The sequence below is a fragment of the Mus musculus genome, chromosome 8 (genome assembly GCF_000001635.26).
Source record: "Mus musculus strain C57BL/6J chromosome 8, GRCm38.p6 C57BL/6J".
Classification (NCBI taxonomy): Eukaryota; Metazoa; Chordata; class Mammalia; order Rodentia; family Muridae; genus Mus; species Mus musculus.
Window position 1 is genome coordinate 57,487,938 of NC_000074.6, and position 22,457 is coordinate 57,510,394.

At 44.1% G+C, this 22,457-nt stretch overlaps 1 long non-coding RNA gene across 3 annotated transcripts; it reads left to right on the forward strand.

The window, feature by feature from the left end:
• The first annotated feature begins 25 nt into the window (after nt 1-25).
• 2500002B13Rik (RIKEN cDNA 2500002B13 gene) lies at nt 26-22,325 on the forward strand. 3 transcript variants are annotated; one of them, NR_126553.1, is made up of 4 exons: nt 26-256; nt 2,403-2,530; nt 18,591-18,864; nt 22,151-22,325. It is a non-coding gene; the product is annotated as an RIKEN cDNA 2500002B13 gene (long non-coding RNA). The 3 variants fall into 3 exon arrangements; NR_126555.1 differs by lacking the exon at nt 22,151-22,325 and having other exon boundaries at nt 18,591-18,793; NR_126556.1 differs by lacking the exons at nt 26-256; nt 2,403-2,530; nt 22,151-22,325 and adding an exon at nt 17,878-17,971 and having other exon boundaries at nt 18,591-18,793.
• Nucleotides 22,326-22,457: the final 132 nt, after the last annotated feature.

Genomic DNA, 22,457 nt, shown 5'->3' on the forward strand with positions numbered 1-22,457 from the left:
AACTTGCGCTCTGTTCTGATTACGTGCGGGACCAGCGGGACAAACTACTCATCCCAGCATGCGTCGCGTGGCGAGCCACCCCTAGTTTTTTTTTTTTTCCATTCCAAGCACCGGGCAAGTCTGACTGTGAGGTCAGGCTTTTACCGTGTTTTCTCGCCTCTATTCTCTCCTGCGAGCAAGGGCTGGTTTTAGCTCCTCTTGTTTCGCAAAGTTAGTGTTCAGACCGCCAGCTGACTCCTGGGAAGAAGCATTAATGGTGTGTGTGTGTGGGGGGGTGGGGGGTGGGGGGGGGTAGTAAGAATTAAGTGAGAAAAAGTTTACGGGCTGTTTGGTATTTATTGAAAGAAAACTCGGGATACCTAGCGCTCTTTAGGCGGAGAGTCCTTCATCTCCATCTCCATACCGCAGCTGACTTCTAGAGCGTGGCAGGTCCTTGGCATACTCGTGTGCCGACGGGTTGGCAGGCATCGGGCTGCTTGTCGCCTCTACTGCCACTTGGATTCCTTTCAAACGGATCTAAGAGGGTTTAAGACCATTTAAAGGAAGCACACTAGTATCACGTCTGCAGACTACTCATCAAAACTTAGCCCTGGCTGTAGGGGACGAGGATCGAGAAACCTCTTTTCTTGAGTCATATGCATGCGTACATGTGTGCTTGTGTGTGCCGCGGGTGTGTGTGTGGGGGGGGGGGGGGTTGCGCGCGTGCGCGCCTGGGTACGTGTTTGTGCTCGCGTAATGTGTATTTTTGCCTGTGCCTGTGGTGGGCGGGGTGGAAGAATGGGCGTGGCCATGCCAACCCTGAACCTCTGATAATTATTAGACTTAAGCTTAAGCAAAAATAATTTATTTCAAGTGGAAGAGTTTTGAGAAAGCCTGTTTTAGATTCAACCAATTCAGTGACGATTATATATATATATATATATAATCGTCACAGAGGTCATGAAAAACTTAGGCCCAAGCTTTCACACCTTTAATCCAAAGAGACAAAGCCAAGCAGATTTCATTGTTCAAGACCAGCTTGGAACAGAGCAAGTTCCAAATAGAGAAAAGTTTAAATCCAGTCATGGTAGAACATGCCTTTAATGCCAGCATTAATGATACAGAGCCACACATATCTCTGAGTTCAAGGTCAATATTCAGAGCAAGTTCCAGGACAGCTAAGCTTAGGCTGGGAAGGAGTTGGAAAACATAAAGTTGGTAATAGAATAAGAAGGGGCCACATTCCAGCCTCAGCAAGTAGCAGAACTCAGGTGCTCCGGCTATGTGGCTGGCTTTAGAGTCAAGAATAGAAGGCACCACTAGGACAATTGATGCTGGCTAGCTGGAGCTAAGAAATTAGCAGTGATTACGAAGAGATCAATACCACAGAGGTGAAATCGTCTGGGAGTTGTTTTCTGAAGGCAAAAGAAGCTGTGTTTCCGAGATACCCAAGTTTGTACCCTGTACTGCAGCTGTACTTGGTAATGTATAAGTGTCACCCAAGTGGTAGTGGTTTTGAAGGTATGAAGGGGTCATGAAGAGCAGCTGTGAGAGGCCAGGGAAGACCATTGGTGAAAGTGCAGCCTCAGTTGTTGATGGGTTAGGACTGAAGAGGTTATGCAAAGGATTTGAGGCGTGGCACCATGAAGAGAGCCTATGAGAGGTGAAACTTAGTTGCAGCTGAAGGCCCCTAACATATTGGAGATGCCAGTACCATAGAATGATCACCAAGAACAACAGCAACAGTGGAGTGGAGTCAATCTGCTACAGAGAATGCTACAGAGGGCAGAGCTGGAGAAGTGACACAAGCCCTTTGGAAGAGCCCAGAAGATCATGTGTGGATCCTAGATACTGGAACAAGAAGCGGTAATGTTTAAGTTGCCTTGGAGACTCCAAGATGTTCAAAAATGCCAGAGCCATGGGTTATCTGCTGAGGAAAGCTGCTAACAGGGAGTGGAACCAACCCAGGAGAAAGAAATTTGTTGCAGTCAACAAAGATGTAGAAGGAGTTAGAGATTTGGCTTTTTGACATCAGACTAGGAGATGCAGGCTTTGGAGTTTGCCCTGCTGGTTTCCAGTCTTGCTTTGGGGGTTACAGTTAAGTGAGTGGATGAATCTCAGAAGAGACTTTGAACTTTGGACTTTTAACATTCTTGAGACTGCTGTTGACTGTGGGGACTTTGGAATGTGGACTAAAAGCACTCTTTTATTATGCTATGTCTAGGTGTGGCCCCCATAGACTCCTTTGTTTAAATAAGCCTATGGGAGCCAGGGAGCTGACTGTATTGTTTTGTATATTCTTGACCCTGGGAGTGGCCATAGTGGGAGCCCTGGGAGTGGCCATAGTGGGAGGTGTGGCCTTGTTGGAGTAGGTGTGTCACTGTGGGCTTTTGCTTAAAGACCCTCATTCTATCTTCCTCCAGGAATTTCCTCCAGTATTTTCATAGCAACCTTCAGATGAAAGTGTAGAACTCTCAGCTCCTCCTGCATCATGACTGCCTGGGGCTGCCATGTTCCTGCCTTGATGATAATGGACTGAACCTCTAAACCTGTAAGTCAGCCACAGTTAAATGTTGTCCTTTATAAGAGTCACCTTGGTCATGGTGTCTGTTCACAGCCATAAAACCCTAAGACATCAATATTAGATTTTCTAGGCTGTATTGTTTCCCATGTCTTTTTTTTCTTTTTTTCTCCCCATCTCAGACTACAAATCAGTACACATCAGGCCTTCTATAGTGTTTTTTTGTGTGTGTATGTATGTTTCCTACGCCAATGATTGGTTTGGTTTGGTTTGGTTTGGTTTTTTGAGACAGGGTTTCTCTGTGTAGCCCTGGCTGTCCTGGAACTCACTCTGTAGACCAGGCTGGCCTTGAACTCAGAAATCCTCTGCCGCCACCACTGCCACTGCCACCACCACCACTGCTGCCACCACCACCACCCAGCTTTGTTTTGTTTATAAGTTCCCTTTGGATTCTTTTTTTTTTTTTTTTTTTTTTTTTTTTTGGTTTTTTTGTTTTTTGTTTTTTAGAGACAGGGTTTCTCCATGTAGCCTAGGCTATCCTGGAACTCACTGTATAGACCAGGCTTGCCTCGAACTCAGAAATCCACCTGCCTCTGCCTCCCAAGTGCTGGGATTAAAGCCATGCGCCACCACACCCAGCTCCCCTTTGGATTCTTTTAACCTAACCTTAGTCATACATTCTTTTGTTTAGATGTGTCTAATCTGCTCTAAAATGCACCCATAGTTTTTCTGTTTTATTATATTTCTTAATGTTATCATTCCTATTTTTTTTTCCAAATCTTAAATGTCACATTTTAGTTTTCCAGTTCTCTGATACAATTTGGAAGTTTGACATTTTCTTCAATATTCCTAGCAAGGACAGTGATTTTTTTTTAGACTATATTTATTAAGTCTGTTTCACTTGTCTTTTGTTTCTGATAGTTCTGACTTATTCCTGACTCTTCTTTCATCCACTGTCTTTGATTGCCTTTCGTTTTGTTTGAAAAAATAATTATAAAATAATTCATATTATGTTCCTACAGAGGGGCCTCATATCTCTGATGCTAAAACATCCTAGAGTAATTAATGCCTGAGGATATTTTAGCCAAGTAGGTGATACTCTGGTTCATATTCCCACTTGGGGGCTATGGTCCTTACCTCGTATTGGGTTACTACGTTAGTTACTTTGTTTGTTTGTTTATTCGTTTGTTTTATTGTGGTGCTGAGAATTGAACCCAGAGCTTTGGACATGCTAGGTGAATCTCCTACAACTGAACTACTCTCCCAGCCCAAGAAAGATGCTCCCCTTAGTGCAGACTGAAGTCCAGTCTTCTACCTGACTAGCGAATGCCCAGCTTTTGCTCTTCCTAAGTCCTTAAGTGTCAAGAGTTAGATTTGTCAACCTGATATAGATGTAGACGTACTTGGAAAGAAGGCATCTCAATTGAAGAATCAACTCCATCTGATTGGTCTATAGGCATTTCTGTGGGCCATTTTCTTGGCTGTTGATTGATAAGGGAGGGTGACAAGCGCACTTGGGGTGGTCCTATCCATGTGGAAGCGGCCTGGGCTGTATAAGAAAGGTAACTGAAGATGCTATGGGAAGTAAGCCAAGAAGCAGTGTTTCTCTGTGGTCTGGGCTTCCCTTGGTGATGGACTGTACTGTGCAAGCGAGATAAACCGGTTCTTTCCCTGAGCTGCTTCTGGTCATGGTGGTTATCAAAACAGAGAAATAACTGCTTCACCTGCCTGTACTAGTACTGTATATATTAAAGTAGTGCATACATTTTGAAACAACCCATGGTTTAACCTGTTGCTAAGCTATATCTGTGGCTTCTTCCACAATTTTGGTCTCACCAATATGTAGTCATCTAATGCTGGCATTTGCTCTGGGTGGAAAATTATTTGTGGCTATCATGATACAATAACATTAATTTAAAAGAAAATTATTGTGACTTAAAGTCCCTGGGACCCCAAATTAAATACACAAACCCAAAGATTTGGTTGGAAGCCATATGTGAGTGAGAACAGTGCTTGTCTTTCGGGGTCTGGGTCTCTTCACTTAGTGTAGCATTGCCCAGTTCGCTCCCTCTGCCTGCAAATTTCATGAGTTTATTTTTCTTTACAGCTGACTGAGATTCCATTGTATACAAGCACCACATTTTCATTAGCGATCATCAGTTGAAAAATGGTTTCCACCACCTAGTAGCTAAGGGAACATGGGTGACCATGTGGTCTCTACTGCAGGAAATAGAGTCCTTTGGGTATATGCCCAGGGGTAATATATCTGGGCCATATGGTAGACCTACTTCTCGTTTTGTTTTGTTTTTTTTGAGGACCCTCCCCACTGATCTCCATAGTGGCTGCACAGTTCTCACCAACAGTACATAAAGGGTCCCATTTCTTCACATTCTTCCCAGCATGTGCTGTTCTTTGTTGGTGTTTTTGTTTTGTTTTTTTCCGAGACAGGGTTTCTCTGTGTAGCCCTGGCTGTCCTGGAACTCACTCTGTAGACCAGGCTGGCCTTGAACTCAGAAATCTGCCTCCCTCTGCCTCCCAAGTGCTGGGATTAAAGGTGTGTGCCACCATGCCCTGCTTGTTTTCTTATTTTTAAACATTCTGACTGGACTAAGATGAAATCTCAAAGGAGCTTTCATTTATATTACTAGGGCTAAGGATAATGACTGCTTTGAAAAGTATTTCTTATCCATTTGCTGTTCCTCTTTTGAGAACTATGTTCAAAAAACCCTGGATTGTTTTCTTGTTTTCTCGTTTAGTTTTTTAGAGTTCCTCCTATATTTCAAAAATGAGTCTTCTGTCAGATGTGAAGCTGACAAAGATATCTAAAGAAAAAAAAAAGGAAAAAAAAAACCATTGCCCCCATAGGCTGCCTCTTCAGTCAATTAGCAATTCTCTTTGTAGTACAAAAGCTTAATTTCCTGAAGTTCTACTTGTTGATTGTCAGTCTTATTGACTGGGTGACCAGAGTGTGCAGGAAACAAGTGTCAGTGGAGTGCTCAGCCACCAAGGGGATATCTGTGTCACTCACACACACACACACACACACACACACACACACAGGATGCACTTTTAGGGACGGTCTTAGGTGAGGGAGTAGAAAGACTGTAAAAGCTTGTGGTTGGGGAGAACTCGAGTTTTAAAATGTCTTCTATATGTGATGGGACCACCCCAGTCAGCTCATAGCACCTCCAGTTGCTTGAACAAGACCAGCACCGGATCGAGCCAGCCAACATTCTAGCATGGAAGGTAACAGGGTTCCTAAGCCTCCATCCCTAACTGAGGAACTGGGGACAATTGACGGTTTCTGAGGGAGGGAGAGTCCCTTTGCTTTAAGGATATAGGCCTCTGCTGATTCAACCATGCTGTAGCACATGGCCTCACATCCAGGAGTGTGCATGGGTAGCGCAGATTGCACTCAAAGGATTACAAAAGAAAAACCTGAAGCCAGTGGGCGTCTGGGGAAGTGAAGAAGGGTCTGAGATGATTTAAGGGGAGCAGTGAGGGTTAAATGTGATCAAAATACTGGGTATGAAATTCTCAAATAATTGGTAAAAACCATCTATGTAGTTTTATTTATTTTGAGACAGGTTCTCACTATGTAAATCTTATCTGTTCTGAAATTCACCATGTAGACCAGGATGGTCTTGAACTCACAGAGATCCACCTGCCAGGTGCTGTTTTAAAAACATGTACCACTTTGCCCACTTAAAATTTTTTTCTAAAAATAAACTTTCCAGGTCCAAGGCCTAAGAGGTGACTCAGCCATTAAGAGCAGTAGCTGCTCTTGCAGAGGTCCTGGGTTCAAGTCCCAGCTTCCACAGGGTGGCTCGCAACCATCTCTAACTCAAGATATCCAATTCTTCTTCAGGCCTCCCCGGGCATTGCATACACCAGGTGCACAGACGGATGTACAATCAAAGCTCCCATACAAATAAAAATGAAGGGGGGAGGGAAATCTATAGGATCCAAACTAAGAATTTTTGGAGTATCAGGTGTTTTCCTCACTGCTGTAACAATACTTGACTAAAGCCACTGAAGAAAGATGTGGTGGTTTGAATGAAAATGGCCTCCCCAGGGGCATCTATTTTCAGGCTTAGTCCCCAGATGATAAAACTCTTTGGAAAGGAGCAGGAGGTGTGGCCTTGTTGGAGGAGGTGTGTCACTAGGAGTAGGCTTTGAGGGTTCAAAAGCCCACGCCAGGCCCAGTATCTCTCTCTCTCTCTCTCTCTCTCTCTCTCTCTCTCTCTCTCTCTCTCTCTCTCTCTCTCTCTCTCTGCCTGCTCCCTGCGGATCAGAATGTAAAGGTGTCACTACTTCTCCAGCACCATGCCTGCCTGCGTGCTGCCACGCACCCCCACCACGATGAAGGACGAAGTCTCTGAAACTGAGGAAGCCCCAGCTAAATGCTTGCTTTTATACGAGTCGCCTCCATCCCAGTCTCTTCCTAGCAGCAGGACAGTAAGGAAGACAGAAGCTAAGGTTTGTTTTGCCTTCCTGTTAGAGAGGAAATGCATGAGGATAGGGAAGGCCTGGCAGCTCGATCCAGAGGATGCTCAATATATGGTATCTGCAGTCAGATAGACGATTACCACGAGCACCTGTGTGCAGCTCAGCTCTTCCTTTTTATTCAGGACCCTGGAAGGTACCATTCACAGGTGGATCTCCCTATCTGAATTAACCTAACCTAGATAACGCCTCACAGGCACGTCCCGAGCCTACCCTCCTGAATCTGTCCCAGGTGTGTCCTCTAGGCAAGTCTACATCCTATCAATCTTTATCACCCCCATCCTCTCACCCATAATTCATTCCATTGAAATGAGGCTTTCTTAAAACATTTCTGCAGAGTATTCCAGTAGCTTGGGTTCAGGAGAAACTTCTTGACAATCTTCTTTTCAATGCCATAACAAAAGAAGATGTTGCTTTATGTTGAAGATCTTCAATTTAACTTTAAAGAAAAAAACAAAAAACAAAAAAAACCTCATGCCATGATGCTGACAGTTCTCTATATAATCTACTTCTAGGTTTTCTGACATAGCTTTACAGTCACAGCAGGCATAAACATATAATTGACTCTAATTAAGTCACTTAGAATTATAATGTTCATTTAGGAGGCAATAATCAGGGCATTTCAGAGAGGTTCTCCATATCTTGAAAAAACGTGGGCAGAGGGAGTTGAATTTAAATTAGGTGCTCTGTCTCCCAACCGGTTTGTCTCTCAAGCTTCACATATTAGAAGTTTGGCCTCCAGTGTGACAATGTTAGTCCCTGGTGGCACCTGTAACATATGACCAGTGAGAGGCTACCAGGACACTGCCCTGAGAACGTTCTCTCATCAGTCATCTGTTAGAAAAAGGAACCCTGCTGGCCTGGCCTGTTTCCTTGCCTTTGCTCCCTGTGTTGTTGCAGATTGACGCCTCCATTGTGATGCCATGGGGTCCTCACCAGGGCAGAGCCAAGGCTTGGTGTTACACGTTTGAGCCTTCTAAATCCTGTTTCATTTATAGAGTACTTAGCATCCAGTATTGGGAAGTGGGCTACTCCAGAAAGGTGGGCCTGAGGAAGGAAGTTATTGCTATAACTATGCTTGAAAACACAGAAGCTATTACAGAACTTAGGAACATGTCAAGAATGGAAAAGTTTGGAGGAATGCTTAGAAGTGGCTTAGAGTGTTAAGAGGTTTCATGGGATGATGGTGAGGCAAGAAGTCACCCCTTGTCACACTGCTGGAAAGGCCTTGGCTGCTTTGTATCCACGTCCTGAAGCTTTAAGGAAGGCCTAATGTAAGAGCGGTGAGTTGCTTTATTTGTAAAGTGTCAAAGCGTTCATTATGGGTCTTGTTGCCGATTTGGGTGTTTTACGGTAAACCTTGGAAAAGCTGTGTCAGAAAACCTAAAAGTAGATTATATAGAGAAAGGAAACAGGGCCAAGGTTTTGAACGAGTGCCTTCTGAGAGCTTTCAAATGTGTCTAGGAAGGAAGTGACACGCAGCTTATGACATCACATCTGAGCTGCTCCTTGCTGAAGGTATTAGCGGGGATAGAAGGAAGGTGTCAGGCATGAGCTTGGGGAGAGAGTAAGATGGAGCCAAGGAGAGCTGTGACCCTGCCCCCGCTGCCACAAGTGCCAAGGCTTTTCTGGGCAGAATGTTCCAGAAATAAGACTAATGTCATCTTCTATGCCCTTAAAGTCCAGGGCCCACTTGGGATTCTGGGCTATATGGTGGCATGTTCTGAAAGTGCTGTCCCCCTAGTGCTGGTTCTAGGCCCATGGCATATAAGATATGGCTTCATGGCCATGGCCACGATAATTTCAAAGGAGACCCTGTGAGACTGCACTGAGGTTTGCCATAGTTGCACCAAGACATTAGCAAGCTGCAAAAAGAGAGAAAGCATGCTCAGTTCAGACAAAGGCAAATGTGGAAGGATTAAAGTTACATCAGGCCAGGCGGTGGTGGCGCACACCTTTAATCCCAGCCCTTGGGAGGCAGAGGCAGGTGGATTTCTGAGTTCGAGGCCAGCCTGGTCTACAAAGTGAGTTCCAGGAAAGCCAGGGCTATACAGAGTAACCCTGTCTCCAAAAACCCCAAAAATAAAATAAAATAAAATAAAAATTAAAATAAATTTACCTCTGATCGACTACATCTGATTCCTGGTGAGTGATTGTCTTGAAATAATGTTCTCCAGCAGTAAAATGACTTTGCTTAGGGTTGCTCTGCTATGCACCAGAAGGAAAAAAAAAAAAAAAAGCTCTTTAAAAGGTTACAGGTCAGGAGCTAGAAAGAGAACTCTGCAGTTAAGAGTACTTACTGTGCCTCCAGAGGACCTGAATTGTATTCTCAGCACCCACACGGTGGTTTATGATAGTCTGTAACTTAAGTTTCAGGGGATCTGATGCTTTCTTCTAGTCTCTGAGGGCGCCAGAAGCACACATATATGTAAATAAATAATTCTTTTAAAAGCTATGAATCACTAGCTAAATATAACAGCACTTGTCTATTGTTACACTTCTTTTTTGACATAATAAGACTAAAAGAGAGTACTTTCATTTTTTTTCTAGTTCCCCTGTTCGGGCACAGGGCATCCCTTAAGCTAGGTTATCCTGCTGCCTCTGAGTTACACCCCTGAACTTTAAGAAGGCACCCTTACAGGTTCAGTAAGTTAATAACGCCAGGCTGGGATTTCTGATATTGTTGCCCTTCTCCCATGATGCTGACAGCGGCCTTCTCATTAATGCTGATTTCCCTACCAACATTTGTATAATCTGTGTATTTAAAGTAGGAATAAAGGAGAGAATAGTTTAGATAGGTAATTAAGGATATTCTTCACAATGATCTAGATTTTTAAAAGAAAAAGAATTCAGAGCATTAATTTATTCTGTAATATAGAGGAATATCTCATTGATTAAGTGTTTTTGTTTTTCTTATTCACTTTATATCCTGCTCAGTGCCCCCCTCCCAGCCACCCCCTCCCGAAGTCCTTCCCCCATCCCCTCTCCCATGATCTAGATTTTTAAGAAGACTGGTAAAAGAATAGAACAAGACATGCTACTTTAAATCTTTCAAAGAGGTGACAATTTTTAGTTTAGGAGAAATGATTCACTATCCTTGCTTAGCTTAAAAAACCACTAACATGCCGGGTGTAGTGACGCACGCCTTTAATCCCAGCGCTTGGGAGGCAGAGGCAGGCAGATTTCTGAGTTCAAAGTCAGCCTCTGGTCTACAGAGTGAGTTCCAGGACAGCCAGAGCTACACAGAGAAACCCTGTCTCGAAAAAACAAAAACAAAAGCAAACAAACAAAAAAAAAAAACTCACTGACAACTGGTTAACCTAGAAAATAATGTGTCCTGGTTTTACATTGAAAGTTTAACTCAATATTTTAGTCATTGACGTATGTGTGTCACTGTTCTGAGACCTACAGTGAATATAAAAACAACAGATTCCCAATCCATTTAAACAAGGATCCTTTTGTATCGCACGTTCTCCTTCTTAAATCCTGCCCTAGGCTTTCTCAGGTAGAGGAAATCTTTATCTAATAAAGAAACCTCTATGTTCCTTACCAAAGCCTTTCTGAGTTACTCTACTTCAGGGTTCTTTTCTGTCCCTGAGGGTAAGAGAAAGAAGGCAGCGCCATGCCCCCAGTCAGGGCAATTTAGAAATGCCTGAGAATTAAGTACCTCCCATGCTGGCAACCTTCGTCCAGTAAAAGCTTTGTTACACAGATAATCCATCGTTCTTGGCTCGGAGGGGCATAACTTTGAGGCTCCTATTTGAGGCCGGTTCCTAGCACTTTCCCATGAGATTATGTTCAAGTCTTTACCGTCGGTAGCCGGCTTGCTGGCACACCCCTTATTGACTGCCTTCCCAGGTTTGTCTTACTTCCCCACCTTCCACTGGTATTTCCTGAACCTCTTACATATATATACTATCTACACTAAAAATCCCTGTCTCGGGGCATTTCCAAAGGGCGTTTCCACTAGGTTATTCACCTAATACCTGCCCCTTAGCTAAAACGCTCAGTTTTAGTGTGTGGGCGCTTGATTCAAGTACAGCCAGCTGGAATCCTTCCCAGGGAATTTTGCCAACGTGGAAGAGGGAGCTTTGGGCTCTCTTGTTCTGTTCCGTCTTTGGTTTTGTCTCGGCTCCATTCATCCTATATCCAATGGATCACTGTCAGGCACAAAGGAGAAACTTAACGTTTGTAGAATATTTAATGAAAGAAATTCTTGAAATTCCTTTGCCGCCAACCGACACAGGTCACCATAGACTGTAAAGATTATGCAACACCGCTGTTTGAGCCATGCCACAGTATCGCAGCATGTAACCGTAGTTGCATGCAGGGAGTCCTTTGCTTGAGATTTGAGTTCTGCCACATGTCAGTTTGTGTTGGCTGTTGTTTATCCAGTCTTGTACTCCATATTCCTCGGACTACCGGTGGCCCAGACTCACTTCTCAGTTGATTTCCAGGTTACTTCTGCTGATAGGAGAATAAAACACAAAAGGAGAACAGGTCTTCTGGCTCCAACTACCGGAGACAGTCTGGTGGCACAACCATGTTCCGCTAACCTCAGAAGCCCCAGATCTGCCGGCTTGGGTACCAGTCTTTCATTTTGCTTTTCCTAGTGCTAGAAGCGTGGCTACTGTCTCTTAACATTAATATCAAATATGAGCATCAGCAATTAAATGTTACCTCTGGATAACAATAGCTTCCGCTCCCTTTGCCTTTGACATTTCCAGTTAATTTATCACGGTTCCACCAATAAAACAGGTCGTTGTGGTCTCTGAAACACTTAAAGTGACTTTTGCTTTCTTGGGCGAAGCCAGGCTGATGCGGGGGTCTCCGGCGAGCTCTTGCTCTTCACCTCAGCTGATCTCTAGAGAACAGAGAGATATTAGTAGTCCGCTTATCTACCTCATAGGCGTTTTTATGAGGGTTAAGTAAATACTTTGAGGGCTTAAAACAGTACAAAGCGAACACTGTCCTTTGAAACAGTGAAATGAACGATAGTATGGATCGTTCTGTTATTAAGTGTACGTAGTGCTGCTGGCCCGTTTATAAACTCCTGTGTCCCCTCATACAAGTATCACTGTGTGCAGTTTGCCCTCACCTGTCCTGTCCCAACTGCTCACCACCATCATTTATATGCATCTTAGGCCTCCCTCTTCTAAGTTTGAGTGTAATGTGTCCAATGTCTTCTCACACAGTTTAGATATAAGATGGGCATGTTAGAGGCCTGTAAGCTCAAGGGGTTGGTGATGTTCTGTATCTGGTGATGCTGGGGTGGGCATCAGGTAGCACGGAGGCAGCCATGGCAGTGAAAGATAGATTTATTTTTCTTTTATTGAAGATAGAATTTTTTTCCCTCACATAACACATCCATAACTACAGTTTCCCCGCCATCTATTCCTCCTAGCTCTCCTCCTATCCTCTCCTGTCTGGTTCCACCTCATTTCTGTCTCTCAGAAAACAGCAGGCTTCTAAAGGGAAATCAATAAAGCAGAATAGAATAAAGCCAAAACAATGGAGTTGGACAAAACAACCACAAACAGGAGGAAAAGAGCCCAGGAGAAGGCACAGGTATCAGAGACCCCACTCACCACACACGCAGGAATCCCACAGAGCCCTAAACTGGAAGCCATGATGTATAAGGAGAGGACCTGGTTCAGACCTGCGCAGTCTCTGTGAGTTCATGTGAGCTTTATTCGTGTAGGTTTAGAGGACCTTGATTTCTTGGTTACTCATCCCCTCTGACTCTTAAATTCTCTCTGCCTCCTTATTTGAGGGTTCCCTGATCCCTGAGGGGAGGGCTCTGATGGAGACATCCCATTTAGGGTTGAGTGTTCCAAGGTCTCTAACTCTCTGCACATCCTCCGGCTGTGGGTCTCTGTGTTCCCATCAGCTGTGGAGGAAGCTCCTCTGATGATGGCTGAGCAAGGCACTGGTCTGAGAGAAGAGCACACTGACTGTCATTAGGACTCACTTTATGTAATTCCTGCTCTTCTTTCTTTTTTCTTTTTTTCTTTTTCTTTTTTTAGAACACTAATATTTGGTTTTGTGCTAGGTCCCTGGGTTATCTAGTCTCAGGTTCTTGGTGGAATGGGCCTTAGGGAAAAATCAGATATTGGTTGGTGTAACGCCTATTCCTGGTTGTCAGCGTGTATCTGGAATGAACTACAATCCAGAAATGGAGGGCTCACCTGTGATCCAGATCTTGAGGCTAGAAGACACAAGTTTCCGACCTGGATCTTAGCATGGAGATCTTGAGGCACAGTGGCTATGAAAAGCTTAGGCCCAGGCCAGGTAGTACATGCCTGTAATGCCAGGAGACTAAGGCAAAGAGATCTCTGAGTTCAAAGTCAGCCTGGGACAAAACAAGTCCCAGATCCAGGCGTGGTGGCACACACCTTTAATCTAGGCCACACCTTCTGTTGGAGATCTACACGAGGACATTGGAAGAAGGAAGATTCGATTTTGTTAGTCTGCTTGCATTTACTTGCCAGCACATCTGTTAAGATTCTACTAGCTGGTGGTGGCTGGAGACATGGCTCAGCTGTTAAGCACTGACTGCTCTTCCAGAGGTTCAATTCCCAGCAACCACATGGTGGCTCACAACCATCTGTAGTAGAATCTGATGCCCTTTTCTGGTATGTCTGAAAACAGCTATAGTGTACTCATATAAATATAGTAAATAAATATTTAAAAAATTCAACTAGCCTTGTGGGACATAGGAATTTCATTTTGATCATCTTCATGTGTATATATATTTTAGAAGCTTCTGTTTGTAGTAGGTTTAAATACTACCCCTCAAATGTCTCAGCCTGTGTTACATCTCCTCCCCCTCCCCACCTAATCCTCCCATTCCAGACTCAAAACTACCTATTCCTTTTTCTTTCCTAATGATATCTATCTGTCCCTTATAGCCCCCCCCCCCCCGCACTCTATAATGTAACCTCTGTGGTTCTATAGATTATAGTTTGTTTATCATTGACTTAACAGCTGATAACCATACATAAGCAAATACATACTGTATTTGCTTTCTGGGTCTGGGTTACCTCATTCAGTATGATTTTTTTTTTCTAGTTCCATCCGTTTTCCTGCAAAATTCATGACTTCATCCTTTTTTTTTTTTTTTTTGAGACAGGGTTTCTCTTTTAGCCCTGGCTGTCCTGAAACTCACTCTGTAGACCAGGCTGGCCTCGAACTCAGAAATCCACCTGCCTCTGCCTCCCAAGTGCTGGGATTAAAGGCGTGCACCACCACGCCCATCTTTTTTTAAAAAAATATTTATTTATTATTATATGTAAGTACACTGTAGCTGTCTTTATACACACTAGAAGAGGGCGTCAGATCTCATTAAACATGGATGTGAACCACCATGTGGTTGCTGGGATTTGAACTCAGGATCTTTGGAAGAGCAATCAGTGCTCTTAATCCCTGAGCCATCTCTCAGGTGCAGGTATATCTGAATCTTGAGTAGATAAATTCCCATCTTCCCATGGAACCTCTATACTGATTTCCACAGTGGTTGTACAAGCTTGTAAGTACTCTCACCAGCAATACTCCACATCCTTATCAGCTTATGAGCTGTCATTTGTTTTATCAATCTTAGCCATTCTGACAGATGTAAGATGGAGTCTCAAAGTAGTTTTGAATCACATTTCCTTGATGTCTCAGGATGTTGAATATCTCTTTAAAGTATTTTCCAGCTGTTTGAGTTCCTTCTTTTTAGAACTGTCAGTTTATACCTCTACCTCACTGTTTAATCAGATTGTTTCATTAAATCTTTTTTATTAAGCCGGGTGGTGGTGCACGCCTTTAATACCAGCACTCGGGAGGCAGAGGCAGGCGGATTTCTGAGTTCGAGGCCAGCCTGGTCTACAAAGTGAGTTCCAGGACAGCCAGGGCTATACAGAGAAACCCTGTCTCAAAAAAAAAAATCTTTTTTATTGGTTATTTTATTTATTTACATTTCAAATATTGTCCCCCTTCCCAGTTTCTACTCCACAACCCCCCTTTCCCCACCCCACCCCCGCTTTTATAAGGGTGTTACCCCCACCTACCCACCTATTCCTGTCTCACCACCCTGGCATTCCCCTACACTGGGATACTGGGCCTTCATGGAACCAAGGGTCTCTCCTACCATTGATGCCAGATAAGGCCATCCTCTACTACATATGCGGCTGGAACCATGTGTCGTTCCATGTGTTCTCTTTGGTTGGTAGTTGAGTCCCTGGGAGCTCTGAAAGGTCTGGTTAGTTGGCTCAGCAGTTAAGAGCACTGACTGCTCTTCCAGAGGTCCTGATTCAATTCCCAGCAACCACAGGGTGGCTCACAACCATCTGTAGTGGGTTCCAGTGCCCTCTTCTGGTGTGTCTGAAGACAGCTACAAGTGTACTTATTAAATCTTATTAATCTAAATTTAATTAAATCTAAATATTAAATCTATTTTTGAGTCCTTTAAATATTTAGGATATTAGTTATCTTTTACCATTCAGAAGGCTGTTGTTTTGTTCAAATGACAGTGTCTTTGCTAAGCAGAAGGTTTTCAGTTCATTTGGGTCCTATTTATCATGTTGGACCTTTGCTAACAGTGTTCTGTTATGGACTTTCTTTTATTACCCAGCCTATTTGGTGTTCTATATACTTCTTGTACCTTGATAGGCATCTTATTTTTTAGGTTAGGATATTTTTTCTTGTATGATTTTCCTGAAAGTATTTTCTGTGCTCTTGACCTGGCTTTCTTTTCTTTCCTTTATTCCTGTTATTCTTAAATTTGTTCTTCTCCTAGCATCCCGTATTTCCTGGATGTTTTATGCCAGGATACATACATACATACATACATACATACATACATACATACATACATACACATGGGTCCGTGTTCTGCCCTCTGCTGGGGTGTGGCAGTACTGCAGGGGAGACAAAGCACGAAGAGCACTAGATTGAGTTAACCTTATGTTGGGTGCTGGGCTTTAAGGAAATGCGGAGACACTGCTCAAGGGGGTGGAAAATACAGCCTAGGATGTGGGAAGCTGAAGCTGGGGTTCCTTGACTCCCTGGAATCTAGTCACCACTGGAAAACCTCACAGAGGAGTGGGGAACGAAGCGCGGGGAGTGGGGGGTTTCACGGGTCCAAGACGAGGCCGGGACCAGGGGCTACCAAACTCCTGGACATGCCGGTGCTCCTGGGTCACATGGAGTTGGGGGGCCCGTGGGCTGGGGACAGTGTCGAACCCAGGGCCAGGGAATGGGAACTCCGACTTAATTCATCTGCCAAAGTCCTTAGCTTAGAGGTGGTTTTCTGGGAGCACAGAGAGGCCTTCTAGGAGAGACTTAGACAAAGCTGCTCAGTAGTTAAAGGCCTTCTCCATGCTCCCCATGACTATTCTTGACAAAAGAGACAGCCCTTGGTTCTAAACTGTTATGATTGCTCATTGTGGAAAATGAGTGCATACCACCTTCTCAGGGTGGACCAGAGATTAAATACCTTTTGCAGGAAAGAATGTCTGGGAAGGGAAGCTTATTGGATGAACCCTCAGACTCTCTAAATACCTCATTATTATAGAGAACTCTGTTCTGGGCTACATGATTGACAGTAGGGAGTGTGGTCATCTGGTCTGGGCCAGAAATCGCGCGCGCGCGCGCGCGCACACACACACACACACACACACATTTAATTTTCTTTGACCGATGTATGCATGCATCCATGTATTTCTTCTATAGTGTCTTCAATGTTTGAGATTCTCTCTCCCATCTCTTATATTCTGTTGTTGGTGAGGATTGCCTCTGAATTTCCTGTTCAAGTTCCTACATTTTTCATTTTCAGATTTCCGTCAGTTTGGATTTTCTTTACTTATTCTATTTCTACTTCTGGGTCTTGAACTGTTTTACTCATTTCCTTCCACTGTTTATGTTTTCACAGATTTCTTTAAGGGATTCATTCGTTTCCTCTTTGCGGACTGGTATCAGTATCCATAAAGGCTATTTTAAGGTCTTTTGTCTTGGATTTTGGCTGTTTTGTAACACTCAGGGCCTGAGGAAGTGGTACAGTTAGTCGCTGGGCTCTGGAGACGGATTGCCCTGTTACTCATTGTGTTTCTATACTGGTGGATTTGGGAAATTCCATACTGGTTTGGGAAGTTTGCAATTCTAGGTGCTGATATCTGGTTGTCTTTACTGGGTCGGCATTTTGTTCCTTGGTTTCTGTTGCCCTCTCTGGTTCTTAGGAGAGAGAGGTGGCTATGTGTGGTTTCCCTGGCAACAAATTCTTCTTGGATCCTGATAAGTGTGGCCACCAGGGGTTCCAGGTAAAATGTGTTTCTATGTATTGGGAGATGCCACTTAGGAATGGTGGGCTAGGTGGGGTGGGGAATGACATGGTCCACAGGAGGGAGGAAAGCAGGGTGTTCTATCAGGATCTGCTCATTCCCCTGGAATGGGAACAGAGTGTGAGGAGAGGTCATAGCAGGAAGTCTGCTACAAAGCTGGGGGTGATAATGGGCGACTCGATTTGGAAGATTGGAGAGAAAGGTAAAGATCTGCTGTTGACCTGTGTGCTTTCCTGCCTGAAGGGCCCTGGGGGTTCCCAGGGAACCTGCAGAAGTTTCAGGCTTGGACAGATGCAGCATTCGGTCTGTTGCTCAGTGTGGGATGAGACAAGGGCAGTGGATTTGGAGGAGCTGTGTGAGGAAGAGAGGTATAAATCTGCAGTTTGCCTGCCTGCTTCCCTGGCTTGGTGTGTGTGATAGTTTGTATATTCTTGGACTAGGGAGTGGCACCATTTGGAGGTGTGGCCTTGTTGGAATACTTGTGACCTAGTTGGAATGGGTGTGTCACTGTGGGTGTGGGTATAAGATCCTCACTCTAGTTGCCTGGAAGTCAGTCTTCCACTAGCAGCCTTTGGATGAAGATGTAGAACTCTCAGCTCCTCCTGCACCATGACAGCCTGGATGCTGCCATGCTCCCACCTTGATGGTAATGGCCTGAACCTCTGAACCTGTAAGCCAGCCCCAATTAAATGTTGTTTTTGATAAGACTTGCCTTGGTCATGGTGTCTCTTCACAGCAATGGAAACCCTAACTAAGACAGAGTGGCCTGTGGGTTCCCAGGGACTGCCTGCCAGAGTTGGGGGCTGGGATAAAGCAAGCAGTGGAGGGAAGGAAGTTAAGGGGAAGATCTCTGTGGTAATTAGGGCTCATTAGACTCTGAAACTGAATCCAAAATCTTCCGTGTAGTACTGTAGCACGTCAGGGGCTCTGATGAAGGAAGGGCTTGATAAATACGGATTGTGCGTGCCACTTAAAGCTTGTATGGAACGCTACTACTAGCAACCATAAAGTTATCTCGTTGCTTCTTCATAACTGTAATTTTGCTACTGTTATGCACTGCAATGTAAATATCTAATATACAGGATATTTGCTATGCTACTTCTGTGGGGGTCAAGACCCACAGGTTGAGGACCACAGATCTAGAGCCTTTTGTATACAAAGCAAGCATGGCACTACTGAGCTGAATCCTCAGCTCTAGACTTGGCTTTGGCTTGAACATATTCATCATTTGTTTGATTGATTGTTTGTTTGTTTGTTTGCTCTAGGACTGGTTGTTCTATTTCTGAGATCTCTGAGACCCAGCCCACCAGGAACACACAAATGTGGAACCGAGATAGGCTGAGGACTTATTAAACAGAATTCTGCTGTTCCTATCCCAGGGTTGGACCAATGTGTAGAAAATTGCTTATGGGATTCTTTGAATGACTTTTTCATTGCGGGAAATATTAAAAATGAACCTGCCAACCTTCCACACTCCTGCTTCTTTCAAGCCACCAACTCAAGAGATCTGTCTCTGCCTCCTACGTGCTGGAATCAAAGGTATGTGACACCATGCCTTGCTTGTCTTTTTATGGACACTGATTTTTATCTACTTTTGATAGCTGCTGAGGTAGGTTTAAATCTGAGAATCTGCCTAGCTTTTCCATGGTGACGATCCATTTTAAGTTCTTACAAATAACAACAGAGCTCTACTTTCTCTGTGTGTTTTCCAACATTCCTATTACCTACTTTTAAAAATCATAGTCATCTTAGGAGAAGGGTTATTTCGTGGGTTTTTAAATTTTTCTCTTGGGGACCTAGGATAAGTTTCCTTAAGCAAAGTGTTGCCAAATGACTTCTGCAGCTTCTGTTTGTCACACTTTTATTCTTTGTTTGGTTTTGTTTTTGTTTTTTGAGACTGTGTACTGGCTGGTTTTGTGTGTCAACTTGACTCAAGCTGGAGTTATCACAGAGAAAGGAGCTTCCCTTGAGGAAATGCCTCTATAAAATCCCGATTAATGATCAAGGGGGAGAGTCCAGCCCATGGAGGGTGGTGCCATCCCTGGGCTGGTAGTCCTGGGTTCTATAAGAAAGCAAGCTGGCAAGCCAGAGGAAGCAATCCAGTAAGCAGCACCCCTCCATGGCCTCTGCATCAGCTCCTGCCTCCAGGTTCCTGCCTTGTGTGACTTCCTGTCCTGACTTCCTTTGGTGATGAACAGCAATGTGGAAACGTAAGCTGGATAAATGCAACTTGCTTCTTGGCCATGGTGTTTGTACAAGAATACAAACCCTGACTAAGACAGACTGGGTCTGTACATACCTCTGGCTATCCTGGAACTCACTTTGTAAACCAAGCTAGCTCAGACTCTACTTCCCGAGTGCTGGGGTTTAAGCTGTGTGGTACTATGCTGGCTGTGGGCCTGTGTACTGGGGGCTTTTCACGGAGATCTCTGGCCCAGCTGGGCGCAAGGCTTCAGGCAAAGGGGAGAGAGTGGGAGCAGGGAGAGGGAGTTGTCTCCACTGCCTCCACAGCAGCAGCTGGCTCCACCTCAGTCACCTCAGTTGCTCCAAGACACTGCTGTACCAGTCACCCTGCACTGAGTCAGGCCGGACTAAGCCAATGAGAGGCTGACTAGCCAGAGAGGAGTGTGTGAGTGTGAGTGTGTGTGTGTGTGTGTGTGTGTGTGTGTGTGTGTGTGTGTGGCTTCTGGTGGTGTTTCAGGAGAACAGACCTCTTCCCAAGTGGCAGCTCTTATGACAGAAGCTCTCAGACAATGGAGTAGTTCTCACACACCTTTATTCCTCCTGGATGAGACCCTTAGATACAGTTTTGGGGTGGGTCATGGTCTGAAGGCAGGTACTTCCCATTGGGTTGGTCTGAGAGTTTGGGAATACCTTATCTGCATGTGGGAGGGCTTGGGGTGCTGCCCCTATGTGACTGATGGCCACAGACCTCTCTATGGGGGGACTGTGGGGGACTATGTAGCTATGTGACAGGAGCCAAGGGTCCAGGAGCATGGCAAAGCACCCACGGTCCCTTGCAGGTTACCCACTGAGGGGTCACCTGTGGGGTCACCAGGGTTTTAGCCTGGGCTGGACCAGGGGCTGGGCTGCCTATCACAGTCCACCACTCCACACTTGGCAATATTTTTATTATATTAGTATGTATTATACATATATTATGCTAAATATATATTATATATATTATTTATATTATACATCATGGTAAATATATATAATATAGTAATACTATATTTAATATAGTAATACTATATATATATTTACCATGATATGTAACATAAATAATATTACTATATTACTATTCATATATATGAAGTTACAGAAAAAAAATGAACACAGTGACTCAATTTCTAAATTATGTGGCCTCATTTATACCATGCCATAGACATATTTGATTAACAAGAAAAACATCTATTCAGATTCTCCTTTATATTTTCTAGTGGCTCCTTTGCCTAAGGGAGGAAGACTAAATTTCTTTGTAAGCTGCCAGAGCAGCCTCAGCCTCATTCCTGCCTTAAGATCCTGTAACAGGGTACTTGTAATTGTTCTCCCAAAGTTCTTTCTGCCTGAGCCCCTCCCTTCCTCTGCCTAATAAACACTTCCTGTTCAACCGCTCCAGTGCTGCTTACATAGGCTTCCTACGCCTTCATGGCTAAGGTGATTATGTTCTTAGTATATTATCATTATCTTGTACTGTTTATTTTCGTCTCTCTCTACACTAAATGTTCTGACAGCAAAGACCACTGTCTTAGTTAGGGTTTCCGTTGCTGTGAAGACACACAATTGACCAAAGCAACTCTTAAAAAGGACTACATCCAATTGGGGCTGGCTTATAGGTTTAGTCCATTATCATCAAGGTGGGAAACATGGCAGTGTTCAGGCAGGCACGCTGGTTCTCTGTAGCTTAGAGTTCTACATCTTGTTCTGAAGGCAACAAGGAGATGACTGTCTCCAGGGAGCTAGGAGGAAGATCTCAAAGCCCACCCTCATATTGAGAGACTTCGTCTAACAAGGCCACACCTCCTAGTAGTGCATTCCCTGGGCCAAGCATGTACACACATGAGTTTCTAGAAGCCAAAGCTATTCAAGCCACCACAACCACACTTCATCTTCCCAATTCTACTACTAAACTCAGTGCTTGGCAGAGTCAACATTTCTTGAATAAATATGCAACTTTTATATAAGTACAATCTACTTTACGACATGATTGTCTTGTAAAAGAAATGCCAAACCACATGTGATGCTAAAGACTATTGGTTGTCAATTTGACTACATCTGAAATTAACTTTAAAGCCAAAAAAGTAGCTGGGTACACCTGTGAGGGATTTTCCCCCCTTAATTAAATCACTTAAAGTGGCCGGGCATGGTGGCCCACGCCTTTAAACCCAGCACTTGGGAGGCAGAGGCAGGCAGATTTCTGAGTTCGAGGCCAGCCTGGTCTACAGAGTGAGAGTTCCAGGACACCCAGGGCTACAGAGAAACCCTGTCTCGAAAAACCAAAAAAACAAAAGCAAAACAAATCAAAAAACAAACACACAAAAAACCACATTCCTTTAATCCCAGAACTTGGGAGGCAGAGGCAGGTGGATTTCTGAGTTTGAGGCCAGCCTGGTCTACAGAGTGAGTTCCAGGACAGCCAAAGCTATACAGAGAAACCCTGTCTCGAAACACCCCCCCCCCCAAATCATTTAAAGTGGAAGATCCACTTTTAACCCTGATTTTTTTTGAGGCAGGAAGATCCATCTTTAATATGGGCCACACCTTCTTCTAGCAGCCTTATAAAGGACATGAAAAAAGAATGCTTGCTTGCTCTTGCTCTTCCTAGAAATTACTTCACTGCCATTAGAGCCTACTTCTTCAGGATTCTGCTTATACTGAAAACCATGTGGGACATCCAGCCTTGTGGACTGAACAACTTCTGGCTTCTTGGACCTTTCACTGTTAGTCAGCCATTGTTGGACCACAGCCTATAAGTCGTTCTAATAAATCTCCTACATATAGATTCAGTCTATTGGTTTTGTTTCGCTAGAGAACCCTGGTACACGTAACACTTAAATACATGATGTAAACGTGTAGTGCATCAGTAATTTCACTTACAATGCTATTTGAATAATACACTCAGGTTTGGTGAG